The sequence below is a fragment of the Peromyscus maniculatus genome, chromosome 4 (assembly GCF_049852395.1).
Source record: "Peromyscus maniculatus bairdii isolate BWxNUB_F1_BW_parent chromosome 4, HU_Pman_BW_mat_3.1, whole genome shotgun sequence".
Taxonomy (NCBI): domain Eukaryota; kingdom Metazoa; phylum Chordata; class Mammalia; order Rodentia; family Cricetidae; genus Peromyscus; species Peromyscus maniculatus.
The window spans coordinates 103035834-103051621 of record NC_134855.1 but is presented as its reverse complement, the minus strand read 5'-3'; the positions used below and the strand labels follow the sequence as shown (position 1 = coordinate 103051621).

Genomic DNA, 15788 nt, shown 5'->3' with positions numbered 1-15788 from the left:
CCGGGGACTAGTGGGGTGGCTTGGGCCTAGGAAAGAGTCGTGGGGGGTGGGGGCAGAATCCAGGAAGAGGTGCAGTTCTCAGCAACCTGAGTTTGATCCCAGGAACCAACCAAAGGTGGAAGGAGAGAATTGACTCCTCAAAATTGTCCTCTGGCGCGCACACACATACACACACACACACACACACACACACACACACACACACACACACTTAATAAAAAATGTTTTTGAAACATTTGAATTTTTGCAGTTCAGTTTTCTCAGCCTAGAGTTAAACAAAAACAAGAACCAAACCTTTAAAGAAATGACAAAAATTCAAAACTTAAAATTCTTAGTTCACTTTAAAAATTATTACCAAAATTTGGAGAGCCTTAAATGAAAAGTCTATTTTTTCAGTTGTTTGTCTTAAAGCAAGAGGCCATTAATTGCTGGTGGCTCTTGGTTTTTATATGCTGAATTGAAAAGTATTCTAAAACCTCCAAGGCTTCTACTCCCACATAGTGGAATCAGGAACAAGTGACAGTTTGTTTGAATAGAAAAGCAGGAAAATGGTTGGGTGGTGGTGCAGGCAGATCTCTGTGAGTTCAAGGCCAGCCTGGTCTACAGAGTGAGTTCCAGGAAAGTCACCAAAGCTACATAGAGAAACCCTGTCTCAAAAAACCAAAAAAAAAAAAAACAAAGAAAGAAAGAAAGAAAGAAAGAAAGAAAGAAAGAAAGAAAGAAAGAAAGAAAGAAAGAAAGAAAGAAAAAGAAGAGCAGGAAAATAATTCACATATCTTACTTAAAACTATGTTTATGTTAAAAACAACAAGAACAAAACTCTTCTGTAAAGAGACAAAATTGTGCACAAAGAAGAGTTGAAAAGTCTCCGGTTCAATATGAGTCAGTCCCGAGAGTGTGCCCAAGGTGCTAAGGTACTGCGAACTTGGTCGTTCTCGGAAGTTCTTTCATGGCTGCTCCCTGACAGTGATCTGGGAGCCTTGCTGAACAGACTTTAGTGGGAGATCAGCCCTATTTCCTGGCTTTGGGAGCTGTGATCATCTGCACAGTGTTCTTAGGTGCACCGCCTGCCTTTGCCCATTGCGAGATGCTCCTAGGACAGTATCTCCCTGCAGGGAAGGATCTGTGCACAATGGAATGCCATTACCTCAGCCTCCGCTTCCCACCCAGACCTTTCCCCTTCTTTCCCACATGATGCAAGCTGCTGCAGCTGCCAGCTTGCAGTGAGAAAGTCTCCCAGTTGCGGGGAACTCATCCCCTGGCTTCACACTTCCCTCCTGTCCCTTCTCCCTGTTACACACTGGCCCTTCTTCCAAAAGGGAAAATGCTTTTGCCAACGATTCTTAATCCTTAACAATGTGTCCCCTCAAAGATGGGAAATGGGGATGGTGAAGAGTAGAGATGATGCGTTCTGTCTTCTCAGCACGGCCATCCAGATGGTTCTGCAACCTTGGGGCTTTCCTGGTGCCTTCTTCTGTTGAGAAGGTATGGCCCTGTATGTAAATCACTTATATGTGCTGAACTGATGACGTCAAGGCCTGCTTACTCCCAGTGGATTTGGGGTGTGGAGAACGGTTACTGAACAGTGCCAAAATCCCCAGGCAATGACCCTAATCTAATTAGTAACTCCTCAGCTTCCCCTTAACTCTGAATCCATTTAGTCGTCCCAATTGTTCACGTAGTTCAAAGTTAATTTATCTGTTAAAATAGCGTAAGTGGTGAATTATACCTTCTGAACTGCAGTGGGGACAGGAGCTGCTGGAATAGAAAAGGTGGTCATATTCCTTTCCCAGGCTTAGAACTGAGCAGACACAAGCATGTGATCAAAGTGCTGGTCATGGGTCAGGACTGGGGCTCAACAGGCAAAGTACTCACCTAACGGACATCAAGTCCAGTTCCCATCCCCAGCACTGTATGAAAACAGGACACGGTGGCACAGACCTGTATTTCCGGCACTTTGGGAGGTAAAGGTTGGATGATCACAAGTTCAAGGTCATCCTCAGCTACACATGGAGTTCAGGGCCAGCTTGAGCTACATCATGAGATCTTGTCTCAGAAAAATAATGCTAATGAAATAAAAATAAGGGGTTGGGGATTTAGCTCAGTTGTAGAGCACTTGCCTAGCAAGCACAAGGCCCTGGGTTCGGTCCTTAGCCCTGAAAAAAAAAAAGAAAGAAAGAAAGAAAAGTAAAACACTGGTCAGCTGGTGTCTAGCTGTCATTTCCTCCTGGGGGTAGCAATGGGTCTTAGTGGTTTCTATACTCTTCCCTCACCAGGTCAGTTTAAATGGAGCAGCAGGGTGAGAAGGGCTGCCTCTACCCAAGAGTGTGCCCAAGCTGAGAGGCACTGAGAAGTTGGTCATTCTCTGAGGTTCTTTCGTGGCTTTATGTGACTCCTAGCAAGACTTCAATGCATCACTGTGTGAGACGCTGCCTGTGATGTGGCCGCTAGCTTCCTCAGGATGGAATGTTGGAGAGGGATGGCCAATGGAACATAACTTGAATACATTTTAGCAAGAAAAGTTGCCAATAGTTTTGGTGTCTGGATATTTGCAACAAGTCACCAGGAGACAGATTACCCTAGCATTACTCTTTTCTTTCTTTCTTTCTTTTCTTTTTTTCCTGGTTTTTTGAGACAGGGTTTCTCTGTGTAGCTTTGTGCCTTTCCTGGAACTTGCTTTGTAGACAAGGCTGGCCTTGAACTCACAGAGATCCACCTGCCTCTGCCTCCCAAGCACTGTGCCACCACTGCCCGGCTCTGGCGTTTCTCTGTAACAAAGATTTGGCTGCTCTCTGGGGAGAAGGTATGCTGCTCGGTCCAGGTTCAGAACATGGAGGTTTTGGTAGGGATCACCAAAATTAAGGCTTTTCTGAGACATCAGGACAGTTCAGACAGAGGCTCCCTAGAACATCAAAGGTCTGAACAGAGCCAGGCAGTGGTGGCACACGCCTTTAATCCCAGCACTCGGGAGGCAGAGCCAGGCGGATATCTGTGAGTTCGAGGCCAGCCTGGTCTACAGAGTGAGATCCAGGACAGGCTCCAAAACTACACAGAGAAACCCTCGAAAAAAAAGAAAGAAAGGAAGGAAGAAAGAGAGGGAGAAAGAAAGAAAGAAAGAAAGAAAGAAAGAAAGAAAGAAAGAAAGAAAGAAAGAAAGAAAGAAAGAAAGAAAGAAAGAGGTCTGAACAGGCACCTCCCCAGGTAGGAAAGATGAGTCCTGATGGATGGACAGGGTAACTGGTTCTTAGGAAGGTCTGACTTGGAGTCTAGTCTGGGCTAGACTCTTATCTGCTCATCCCAGGAAGGTTTTATTCAGGCATTGAGAATCCATTTCTGAACCCATTGGTTCCTTCTGAAGGCTGGTTCAGGAATTCTATCTTTTTTGTTCATCCATTGGTTTGGTAATGGTTGTGGTATAAACTATTTAGACTACTCATATAATGGTGGACTCAGAAGGGTTTTTGTTTTGTTTTCACTTCAAAAAAGCAACATAGGGAGGGAGGATTCTGGCTTCTAGTCTCAGAGATGGATGTATGAGAAGTTCGTATTGGGGCCCTCTGAACATCTGATCTCCAGAAGATAAGCATGGGACAATTTTTGGTGGCTTGGCAGGATGACTCCTTGGACAGAGCCATTCTGAAAGAGGGCAGAGTCCAGCACACAAGGTCTACAACTAAAACATCTCAGTCAACACAGATGCAAAGGGACTCCAGGAACAAAAACATCTGGAATGAAACTCAGTGGTAGAACACTGGCCTGCCACCTGCTCAAGGCACTGGTTCAGTTTCCAGAATCACAAAGACCACCAGGGAGGACAAGGAGGAGGAGGGGGGTGGGCTGTAAGATGGCAATACCATCAAACAACACAAAAAGGGCATGCATCAGGATGGTGCATCTTGGCCCAATGCAGCCTTTGACTGGCAAGAAGAAGATGCCACATTCAAAGTCAGGTCCAACATCAGTGAGCATAAATAATTTCCACAGATGTCACTATACCATATGCAGAGACTGGGGTGGCACAGTACTCATGGTGCTGGAGGGACAAAGCTGGAGGCCAGACCCTGGCACCCAGCCAATAAAAAAAAATGACAGAATGTTGTTGGTTATAGATCTATTCTTGAGGTTTCCCAGTGGTACTTGGGGATACTGTTCTGGAGTCTGAACACTACAGTGAACAAGCATCCCATAGCATCCTTGACTAGCATTCTCCAGGGAAAGGTAGATCGCACCTTCGGGTTCAGTTATGGGGAAGGACTCACAAGTCACTGCTGGGATGCTCTTCAGCTACCAAGAAGCTGCTGGACAAAGCTGCTCTCTTCCCAGGCTCTTCAGAGCTCTGGCTGTGGGAAGAGCCTCTTTCCTGCAGGGCATGCTTTGCTGCTGGATGTGCTGGAGTCTGGACCGCTCTCTTTCTTGGCCACTGTTTTCTTCAGTAATCTTGGTCCCCAGGACCTGCCCCACAACTCTCTTTTATGACTCCAGTTCCATTTTATTTTTAGAAACTGAACTCTTATTTTATTTATGACCTGTCATTTTCTCATAATTATAAAGAGCAGATGCTCAAATATCTTGGTTTGCATTCTCTTCTCTAAGGATGGCGTGAACTGTCAAGATTTGAACTCAGCTGACACAAAATTTGATCTATGATATTTAAAGAACCAGTGGGTATGTCAATGTGAGGTACCTCAGAAGTTATACCGGCTAACAGTATGAAGATCCGTTTAAGCCTGTACATCTCTTTCCACAGTTTTGAGATACACATAGGCAGGAACCCTTCAGAAGAAGTTGTGATTCACAGGAGCTGGGCTACTACTTTAGAGTTTCCAGGGCACCAAAATCTAAATCTTGGGTCATAGTTTGGGGGTGCCCCACCCTACGGCCTATTCCCTAGCTCCCTCATCAATATCCATGCCTGCAGCTCCCCCCAGCAGCTTCCATCTATATGGGCAGATGTCATGCAATGTGGTCACAGATGACCTCGTGTAGCTCGGGAGTGTCACTGGGCTCTGAGGTGTCCCTGTGCTTTTGAATGTCCTTAGTTAGGCCAGTACTTGGTAGCCAACCTGAGAACCTTGCCTTTTCTTCCAGGTTTCCCTTGTGGGCAGCAGAGCTAAGAAAACTGTGTCAGGAAAACTTGGGTAAACAGGTTGTAAATCACTGTTTACAATTTCCCTTTCACATTTCAGCAAGAGGCCACCTGCATACACAGAATGTCCTCGCTGTCATCCAAGAACAGAAAATGAAGGCGTGCGGGCACTGGGGATTTTTCTGCCTTCTTGTCCACTTCCAGCTTCGCAGGACTCAGTAAATAAACTGCCTTCTTGTTGGTCAGGAAATCCCAGCCTTAGAAACAGTGACGTTTGTTTTCTAAAGGATGACTTCCCACTGCAGATGTTGGTACCTTAACCATCGCATTCTGGAGGCTACAGAGCAAGGAGAGGGAGAATGAACACGGTGCATGGAAAATGTAAAAGAGAAAATTAATCCCGGTGGCTGCTGAGTTCGCACAAAGAGACCGAGGCTTTACTTAATTTTAATTTTGACTACTCCCTTCTCTTGTAAACTATAGCCACAGACATATTTTTTTGCACCACCAAATCAACTAACACTTACTTATGCTCAGTTGTGGAGCATCTGTGCTCTGTCTATTGACTCCTTTTAAAAGATTAAAAGTCAACATACCAAGCCGGCCATGCTATTGCGTGCTATAGAGCTGGGGGTGGGGTGGGGTGGGGGGAAGACAGGGAACTCAAGGTTATGCTTAACCATCTAGTGAGTTCTAGAGCAACCTGGGCCTGAAGATCCTGTCTTCAAAAACAAAAACAAAAACAAAAGGAAAACAAAACAAATCTTAACAAACAAAATCAACAAACGGTATTTATATTGCTTTGTCTGAGTACATGTTGCTCACTTCTTAGCCAGGCAGCATCTAGCTTGTATTGTCTTCTCAAAAGTTCTCTTGTTTGCATCGAGGACAAATAGAGTCCCTTTTCTTGTATATTATCAATTGCTTAAAAATCATACCTCCTTAAGGACATAACTCCTCTTTAAATCAAGATTTTCTTGTCTTGATTTCGGGGCTTTGTTCTCATTTCTAATGGCCGTGTTTGAAGCAAGATTGCTGTGTAGTGATTACCAACTTGACTGAGTACAGTGAGAAAGAGTAAGTCGCATGAAGCAAATATCTTCCTTTGAGGTAGGTAGCAGGGAATAACCGATGCCCAGATTCACTGTAAAGCGGTGTCTTAAGGCTCAGAAACACTCTCCAGGGGATGGCACACTGGTACCACAACCTTAGAACCCTAATGTAGCCCACACTGCAAGTACCCGGAACTGGAATCCAAGCATTCGTTGAGGAGGGATGCCCCAGGGAGCATGACTTGAACATGTTTTAATGAGAAAAGCTGCCAGTCATTTTGGTGTCTGGATATTTGCAAGAAGTCACCACAAGACAGATTACCCCAGTGTTTCTCCGTAACAAAGATTTGGCTGCTCTCTGGGGAGAGAATGTGCCGCTCAGTCCAGGTTCAGAACGTCGAGGTTTTAGTGGGGCCCACCAGAATTAAGGATTCTCTGAGACATCAGGACAGTCTCAAGACATCCACACACAATAAGAAAAGTCATTCACACATGGACTCACTGCCCTTTATCCTCCTGCTCACCTCTAGTAAGGAAGGAAAAAAGATTGGGCTTGCTTTTTCAGTTCCCACATGACATGGACAAAAGCTGACTAGTGGACAAGAGGAGATGAAGAGCCCGAACAGAGAGCACCAAGAAGAAAAGTGACAAACCCTTGAGAAGAGAATGACCAATGTCCTTTGAATTTCAACATGGGGATATTAAGAAAGAAACCCATCGAGAAGGACAGATCTTGATGAGGGTAGACCAGGAAGGGTGGGGACTCAGGAAACAGGGGATCATGGAGGATGGAAAGACAGCAACTGCAGAGAAGAGTGGGCAAGAGCCCAGAGAATGCAGCCCAGAGCCCCACGGGGTGGGGAAGGGAGAGGCCAAAAGGGCAATCAGGACAGATAATGGCAGCCTGGGGAAGGTGAAGCAATCATGGGGTGGGGCCCAGCAGTGAGTGGACCAAGCTAGAGACTTAACAATCCATCTGGGGAGAGGCTGGAAGACAGAGTGGAGGAGGGAAATGAGGATGGCCTCCATCCAGAGAGCTGTGCATGGGGAATATTGGAGCCGTGACTCACTGTCCCACTTAGGAGGGCCCTGGGCTGGACAACTACTTGAAGTCACCAGGAAGCTTAACAAATTCAGAAGTTATTAAAAACCTTCAGGGTAGAGCCAGCTATTATGGCCAAATTTTTGTAATTAATGTTGGAACATTCCATTTCAGCCCTATGGAATCTTGTCTTGTCATTGAGAACTCACACAGGACAAGTGACTGTTTATTCCTCTCACGTAAAACCCTGTGGTTTCCTTTCCCGCTCATCAGAAAGCAGCCTCCTCACATTATCTTTAAGAACCTTGACTAAGAGACAAATGCCATTGCTATAGAGTGTGACTGGTCCACATCGTAGAAGATGGGGTCTCACCTCGGAAGGGCTATTTAGGATGTAGCCTCTCCCTCTCCCTCAGCTGGATTCCCCAGTCACAACACAGGGGGGGATCGAGATAGGAAAAGGGAGTGAAGTCAGAGTCACAGAAGTGAACCATAAGTCTCTTCTAGACTCTTGGAAATGGCTTTTCAGGATGCTGTGTTGAAAGGGATTCTGGGACTACATGTCTAACCAAGAAAATGTTAACATGGCTTCTGATTTGATCCATTTTGTGGATCAAAATTGTCACGACACCCTGCTTCATTCATATGCCATAGGCTTGGGGCAAATTAGAGATGAAATAGAAACGGGGCAAAATAGAGAAGCATTAGGCTTCCAACTTCCATGCCAGATCATCTCTAAGTACCTTCCTTTCTGTTTTGTCAATTGCACTGATCATTTTTGGACCTGCCTTAGGCTACTGCCCAAACACCTGTTTTTGTTTTTTGCCATCCTTGTCCACCATTTCTCCAGGATCTTGAGTGCTTCTACCTGACCTCACTGAAGCCTGTGTGAGTTCTATGGCTACTGTCATGTGGACCACCCAGGAGCAGTGCTGGAACACACCCCGCTCTGCCGCAGCCCATTCAGGAGCTTGGCCAAACCCCCTCTGCTGGTTATTTAGGAAGTCACCATTATCCATGTGTGACCAAATATGTGAGCTTGTCAGCCTTTCTCTGCTGTTCAGCACGTTACTAAAGTAGGCATCTACCTTTTTTCAAATCTCCTGGTAGCACATAGATCAAGTGTGCAGGCATAGCACTAAGAGATGCTGGAAACAACTGCTCATTTCTTCACTGTTGTAACTTGCATGTGTGTTTCTGGAGCTAACTAGGTGTTTCATGATGATTGCCATTCAATAGAAATTCAGTGTTTTATCTTTAGTATCTGTGTTAATAATTTCAAAGTGTGCTTGGTAATACTTTAATACTTTTATACAGCTATCTTATTTTCATTTTTCTTCACAAGGTATATACTAATATCTTCAGTGAAGCCAAGAATAAATCAAGGCTATGGACATTGGAAAGTCCCTTATACTGGTGGAAAGAGGTAGGAGTGGTATGGAACCTAATCCCTTTGACCAGAGGCTCACAGAGAGTTCAAGAGTAGGATTTTGCTGGGCGGCGGTGGCGCATGCTTTTAATCCCAGCACTCGGGAGGCAGAGCCAGGCAGATCTCTGTGAGTTTGAGGCCAGCCTGGTCTACAGAGTGAGATCCAGAACAGGCACTACACAGAGAAACCCTGTCTCGAAAAACAAAACAAAACAAAACAAAAAAATAGGATGTCGTTGGGAAACATGAGCAACAAATTGAGCAATGAAATAGGGAGCCAGTTTTGTTCTAGGTCAACCCCATCCTCTACTCTGAGATCCAGGAAGCTTGGGTGCAGGGGCAGGTCCCAGAGCAGAAGTTGTAATTACTAAGTGAACAGGTGTGGAAATAACCAGACGCCTTTTGATTCTCTCTTCCCTTCTGGAATCCTGTATGATAATGGCTTCTAGTCCACAACAAGAGGAGAGTTTTGTAATGAATCATCAAGGTTAATATGAAAACCTGGTGGACATTGTCTGCCATGCCACATTCATCTGTTCCAGATATCAGGCATCTGCATGAGATTTTAATTTGAAGGAAAAAAAAATTCTGTTACTCAGGAGAATTATTTGGAAGTCATTCTACAAGACTGTTTAACCTCTGGCTGTGTTTAGCTCTCCTGGACATCTGGATAATTTTTAGTCCAAGGATTGCCACTAGCAAGGTAAACAGTGATGCAGGAGATAGGAGTCAGGGTGATGATCATTCTTAAAGCATGGGATTAGACGTCTTGGGGATTCGGTCATCCAGGGTCACAGGAGGTGGCCCACCCAGGCTGTGACAAAGGAAAGCTGAACCAGCCAGGCCCTGTTCATGGGACGCGAGCTGTGCAGATGCCAAGTGAAGTGAATGCAGAGGGCCATGTCCCAGAACTCATCTACACCCCTGCTGGGATTCTCCTCTTTGTGATCTGGGTTCACGCCACTCCTGGAAGTGACAATCACCCATCACATTACACAGAATTTGATCTTGTCATTTTAGCACTTCATAAGTGTGAGAAGTCCATGTTCAACCCTGGCTCTTGTCCACATTCGATAAACGCCATCCATTCTACTGGTAAGCCTGTCTCATTTCAGGGCAGGACCTGGGACTGGGTAAAGATTGGGAATAAGAGTGGCCACGGGTTAAAATCTAGTGCAACCATGGTGACATTTACCTATAAGCTACTGTCCTCACCATGAACCCATCTTCAAAAGCCAATGAGCAAGTCTTTTGTTCTGCACAGGGACAGTCAGAGCGGCTGTTGGAAATATCATGATGTCTCAAAGCATGAAAACAAGATCAGCTGAAGAATGGATGTTCTGCTTCCTGGACCTTCACAGAAACACCAATGTACAATGTTACCTCAGAGAGGAGAAAGGGACGGCTGCATGCTTAATCCCTGATAAACTTGGCCTGGGGCTGACGGCTTGGGTGGAGGGCTGGGCTGCCATGGCTTTTGCGCGGTAATCCACAGCACTGCAAACACTCAGTCTGAGTCCTCCTGGTATTTCCACCTCCCTGTGGCAGTGGTGAACTCAGCACTGTGGGGAGCTGGAAACTTGATAGCACACTGCTGTGTGCAGTTATGTGGGAACTCTGGTTTCTGGAACCGAGTGAGGTTCCCAAGCTCTGCTCTTGTACTGTTTGGGCGTGTCTTTCACAAAACACTCTTCATGTGAAAAACAGACTCCGATGCTAGCTAGCATTGTCGGGGCCTATTTCTCAACAGTGACATGAAACTGACTCATTTCTTTCAACAGTTAAAAAAACAACAAAACTTCCTGATAACTATAAACAACTCCTTTTCTCTACCTGATCCTTGTCTCCTAGCTGATTTGAAAACTCTCCTCTTGGGTAAGTCAAATTATGAATTTGAGGTGACCATGCAGAGAATTAGGAATAAGACTATGCAGAACTGAGTGTCTTCATTATTCATTTGGAAACACAATGTCACTTTGTGCCTTACAAGCTATTCTCCAAGATCCTCAAAGTGAGGATCCAGGTGTTATGTAGCGACCCTTTAGATGGCCCTAAAAACTACTCCTAAAGTTAAGTTAGAGAAGCTGGAGAACATGAGTTTCCTCGTGAGCAGGAAGGAGTGGGAGGCTAAGGAGGAGGATAGAAGGAACATATGGAGACAGAGAGAAAAGGCTGCTGGAAGAACTGGCTAGGGGAACTCAGAAAAGCCTGTGATTTTCCTGCACATCCCCTGCACGCAGGAAGGAGCATTCTGGCATGATCTGAAATGTGCACATCAAATCTAAGGAAGACAGTTTCAGACAACAGTGCATGTGTCAACTGTTGGGTTTGTCCCAAGATGCCCGAGTGCCAGGCATCTTCCTGGCCAATACCTCCTGGAGATCCCAGGGCCAGCACTACTGTGCCTACGTATGACTGTGTGTTGGTGGCACATTAAAAGCCAGTTACTTGTCAAACGCCATGGAGAGGTGAGCTGGCTTACTTTTGGCATGTGCCCTTTGGCTATTTGGCCACTCCCTCTGAAGTGGGCCAGAGAAAAAACTAGTGATACCCTGTCATTGGAGTTTCCAGAGGTAAGATTTTTGAAGTCTTGGATGATGTCACTTTATAATTATTTGCCAATGGCTTTCACATAAAGGAAATTTCCAAAGGAAAGTGAGTGATTGTCTAAATTTTTATAAAGAAAATCTGGGGGGAAAAACACTTTGTATTGCAGGGTAGAAAGTCTGCTCCTGACATATTAGCTGTATTTTGTTTTAATTTTTGAAGTTTCTTATTTAGAATCAATATCTCCATATTTACATTTGTTGTCAAATCTAGGCACTGTGTTTGAAACTAGGAAGCCTGCTTACTCTCTCCTCAATCACAGTTTAGCTGGAAAGGGCAAACCCAGGAAGATGCAGAAGTCCAAAACTATGCTATTTTTCTAGACAATGTTTCCGTAGGACCAGGAGGGACATTGACAAATGAACGCCAGTGACTAGCTTTAAAAAAATGCAAAATGGGGGGTGTGTGTGGTTGCCAGTCATTCAAGAAACATCCTTCAGACCCACACAACCAGCACTTGGGCGAGTATTAATGCCCCTACCTAACAAAAACACTATTGTTCACATACACACTGGTGCTCTGAGAGGAAAATGTGTTGCCCTAGCGGTCTTCCGTGGAGGTGTCAGAGATGGTGCCCAGCGTGAAGGAAGTGCTTTGAGAGGGATGGAGCTCTCACAGAGGGGTGGCTCTCTCACACAGTTTCCCATCTGAAAGTTTCAGCCACAAAGAGCTAAGGATTCTGGTCAACTGACTGTAGTCATTGGGACTTTCCATAAAGATGGGTTATTTTTCTACAAAACAAATCCAAGCCCAAGACATGATGACACAAAGGGTACGGCAGCTGTGGGGTGGGACTTGTTTGTAGCCTCATCTGAGGTCAGTGCTAAGCAAACAAGGGTCGGGCAAAAGGGGTACTTTGTAAAAAAAAAAAAAAAAAAGCCTTGGTGATATTTCCCAAAGGAAGGAATTGCTAAGAAGAACATTATAGCAGTGGGTATGTACCTAGATGTGGGGCATTCATTAACAGTGATGACCTTGCTGTCAAGGTACTTGGATCAAGGGCCTTGCTAGCAGTTAGGAAAACAGTTAGTTACAGAGTTTGAGGCATATCTAAGCCTTTTTTTACAGCTGGGCAAAAGGCTTTGGAGCACAAAGCTTTTTTAGATCACTCTCCAAAAATGACGTTCCTTAAGATGTACTTATTCTAGAGCTGAGACAATTCTGAGAGCACAAAGGTGGGCATGAACAGTGCCTGAGAGCCAGCGCGGGTCAGGCAGCGCCAGAGACCTGCATGTCCAGCCTCCTGGTGAAGTTTGCCTTTGGGTGCACCTAGTTTTCAACAGCCAAGGGACCTCAGATAGTCTCTTCCTTAGTCACTCATATGTCACCCAATATAATGAATGTCTGAGACATGACAGATTCTTGGCTAAGTGCTAGAAAAGTGAAAGAAGACTACAACACACTCTTCACCCTTGAGGGCAGTGTCTTCCATAGCAGCTCTTCATTTTAGAGATAGAAAACACCATGTCTACTTTCTCTGTTGCAGGAATGGGAAATAATAGCTTTTATATGCAACCTTTATGTGAACACCCAAGAAGAAGCCAATGTTGGTTGAAAGGAAGCAAAGAATGCAGGAAATGAGAAATGAGAAAATGGGATATTTTTTAGGGAGAAAAAAAAAAGGTAGACCTGGCCACATACTGAAAGGATAATATGTGTGTGCAGCTATGAGGACAAGGAAGAGCTGTCATGTTGGGAACTAGAAGGCAATTTCTTTGTTCTAGATTTTTGGTTGAAGGGAAAAGTTACCAGAGATCAAGTGATAAATGATTTTCTGTCTGGATGCAGGGAAGTTAGAATTACCTCTGTATGCATGGTGCTTCTTGGTGGGAGTGATACAAAGATATTCTAGCCTCCAAACTTAAAAAAATGTAGTTGCAATTCAAATTAAGCAAAGAAATCAAAAGTGAGCATTTATGAGGACTCTGAAGAAATCTATGGAAATGACGGTGAGGGCAAAGATGGCTGCAGAGGAGGACATCAGACAAGGGTTGACGGCTGCAGTTGGAAGGATGAAGAGACAAGAGAGAGAAAGGAGGAAGAGGAGGAGGAGGAGGAGAGAGAACAGGAGCTGGTGATTGAGCAGACTAGGGAAATTCCCACAATGTGAAAGTCTAGTACAACTAAACAATAGCAAATTACTCTAAAGGCCAGGAGTGGTGCTTCTCACTGCTCTTAAGGATGGGAGGAAGGGGAGGGGGCACTCGAGTCTACAGGAGCCAAGTTATGCAGCGCTCCTCCATGTCCAAACAAGTATCTCTCACTGCCCTGGTAGAAGGTGGTCATTTGCTCTCTGGAAATGCTGGACCAGCGGTGTTCCTCTCTCGGTGATGCCAGAGAACAGAGTGAGGGGCTGGACAGAAACCGAGAGGTAAAGTGAAGGGAACCATCCTCCCATCCTGCAGGCCAGCCTCTCAAATCTCCCCTGGTCTCTATGACCACCACCCCCAGGTTTACTCTCCTGTGGGAGACTGGCCAGCTTGAAGAGAGGTAGCCACCTGGACCTGATGTGGGAGCCTCTCTCATCATTCCACAGGGGAGCCACTCATCGTTAGGTCCAACCCCCAAATACAGGGGTCCCTTCTGCTTTCAAATGTCCCCAACACCAAAATAAAGACTGGCAGGCAAAGATTTCGAGTATATGAGGAAATTCGCTAATACAAGAGAGGAATTTTCTTAAAATGAGCAATTTAAAATAAACACCAAACCATAGAAAAAAGAAAGATGATACAAAAGAGGAAAACTTGAAAGCCATTTATTAATCAAGAATGAGTTTATCCATAAACTAGCAGGGTGCTCCATAATAATAATATACAAAAATATAAATCTCTTAAATATGAAAATAAAAATATTTTAAATCAACTAAATGATTGGAAAGTAAAACTGAGAATATCATCTGAGAGTACAAAAAAAGCAATAATGGTCAAAAAATAAGAAAATAAAATATACCACATGTCACTGTGAAATGTCAGAATAGTAGGTAAAGATATAAAGAGGAAAATACTAAAAAAACCCAAAAGTTTCAAGGAGAAACTGTTCCTACGTAATGAATCACACTGGCACTGGACTTCTTAACAGCAGACAGGAAGCCAAAAGATGAGGGAGAAAAATCAAGATCCAGGGAAAACAGTTGCTTGGCTGTAGCTTTGACACCTGTCAAACTCATGCAGCGTGAAATCAGAAGCAAGGCTCTGCCAGAGGTGGGAAGTGAGGTCACATGACTTATGCTGGCCGACATCTGCTTCTCCTTTCTTTTAGTTACTCAGAACACTTCACTTCCTTTCAAATTAGGCGGGCCCCTGTGTTCTGATCAAGTGACTGTGAATCGAAGTGACCTGTGACATTTCCTGGTCAAAACATGGAAGGCAGAGATAGGAACCCCAGGCTTTCTGAGGCCTGACGCTGAAATGAAGGGTGAACTTCACATGGAAGCAGTTTGAGCTTCGGGGGTAGCTTGGTGGTAGAATACACACACACACACACACACACACACACACACACACACACACACACACAGACGCAAATCAAAGCAGTTTGAATGACTGAGTCACTGTGTGGAAGACAGTTGTCCTGTAGAGTTACCCCCATTTCAGACACTTGTGAGCCAGAGAGACATCACATACTAAACCACTGAGAAATGGGGTGCGTTCATTTTGGTAGCATGTTCTAGCCAAGCCTGACATACAATCTGTAGAAAATATTTCTAACTACTCACTATTCCTCAAAAGGCTCATGGCCACTGTGTGACCCAACAGTTCCACTCCTAGGTGACGGCTCCTAAAACGTACAAGACTTTTTGTAATATCCATGTGTACAGTATCCAAATATCTTGTGTTCATAAATTCACAATACAGCAAGAAGAAAGAAAGAAAGATTTAACTCCTGGAACAGGTACCAGCACAGATGCCTCAAGTGTGGTGAAGAACAAAAGAGAGCATGCCCTGTGAGCCCTTGGCATGACGCTCAAGAATGGACACAAATGTGGATGGTAGGATGAGGATGAGGATGTACTTTGGGGGCAGAGGGTGGTAAGGGGTATAGACTAAGAGAAGTCTGAAGGTGCTTGAGTCGGGGCATAGAAATATTCACTATTCTAAATCCTGGCACAGTCTTCTAAAAATTAGCGTGCAAAATAATGGATTTCATTGTGGCAATTTCATATATACTTTGGTCAGACTTTCTTTGGACCACCAGCTCCCAAATACTGACACGGAGACTTATTAAGGATGAAGGTTTGGCCTTAGCTTAGGCTTGTTCCCAACTAGCTCTTATAATTTAAATCACATTAATCCACATTCTGCCACATGGCTCATTACTCTCCTCCACACTGTATATCCTCCATACTGTACTTCCTCCTTGTCTCACCGGCAAATCCCACCTCTCTGGTTCCCCCTCTCCCCAGTTCCTCTCTCCCTGGAAGTCCTGCCTAGTCTCTCCTGCCCAGCTATTGGCCGTTCAGCTCTTTATTAACCCATTCAGAAGGTGCCTTAGACAGGTGAGGTAAAACAGACACTTCTTCACAGTGTACAAAAAGATTATCCCCCAACAATACTCTGCTCTTGTTCATTCCCT

At 44.7% G+C, this 15788-nt stretch overlaps 1 long non-coding RNA gene across 1 annotated transcript; it reads left to right on the top strand.

Moving 5' to 3' along the window:
* Window positions 1–8270: 8270 nt before the first annotated feature.
* LOC143272761 (uncharacterized) lies at window positions 8271–11288 on the top strand. The gene is made up of 3 exons (XR_013050348.1): window positions 8271–8606; window positions 9630–9704; window positions 9874–11288. It is a non-coding gene; the product is annotated as an uncharacterized LOC143272761 (long non-coding RNA).
* Window positions 11289–15788: the final 4500 nt, after the last annotated feature.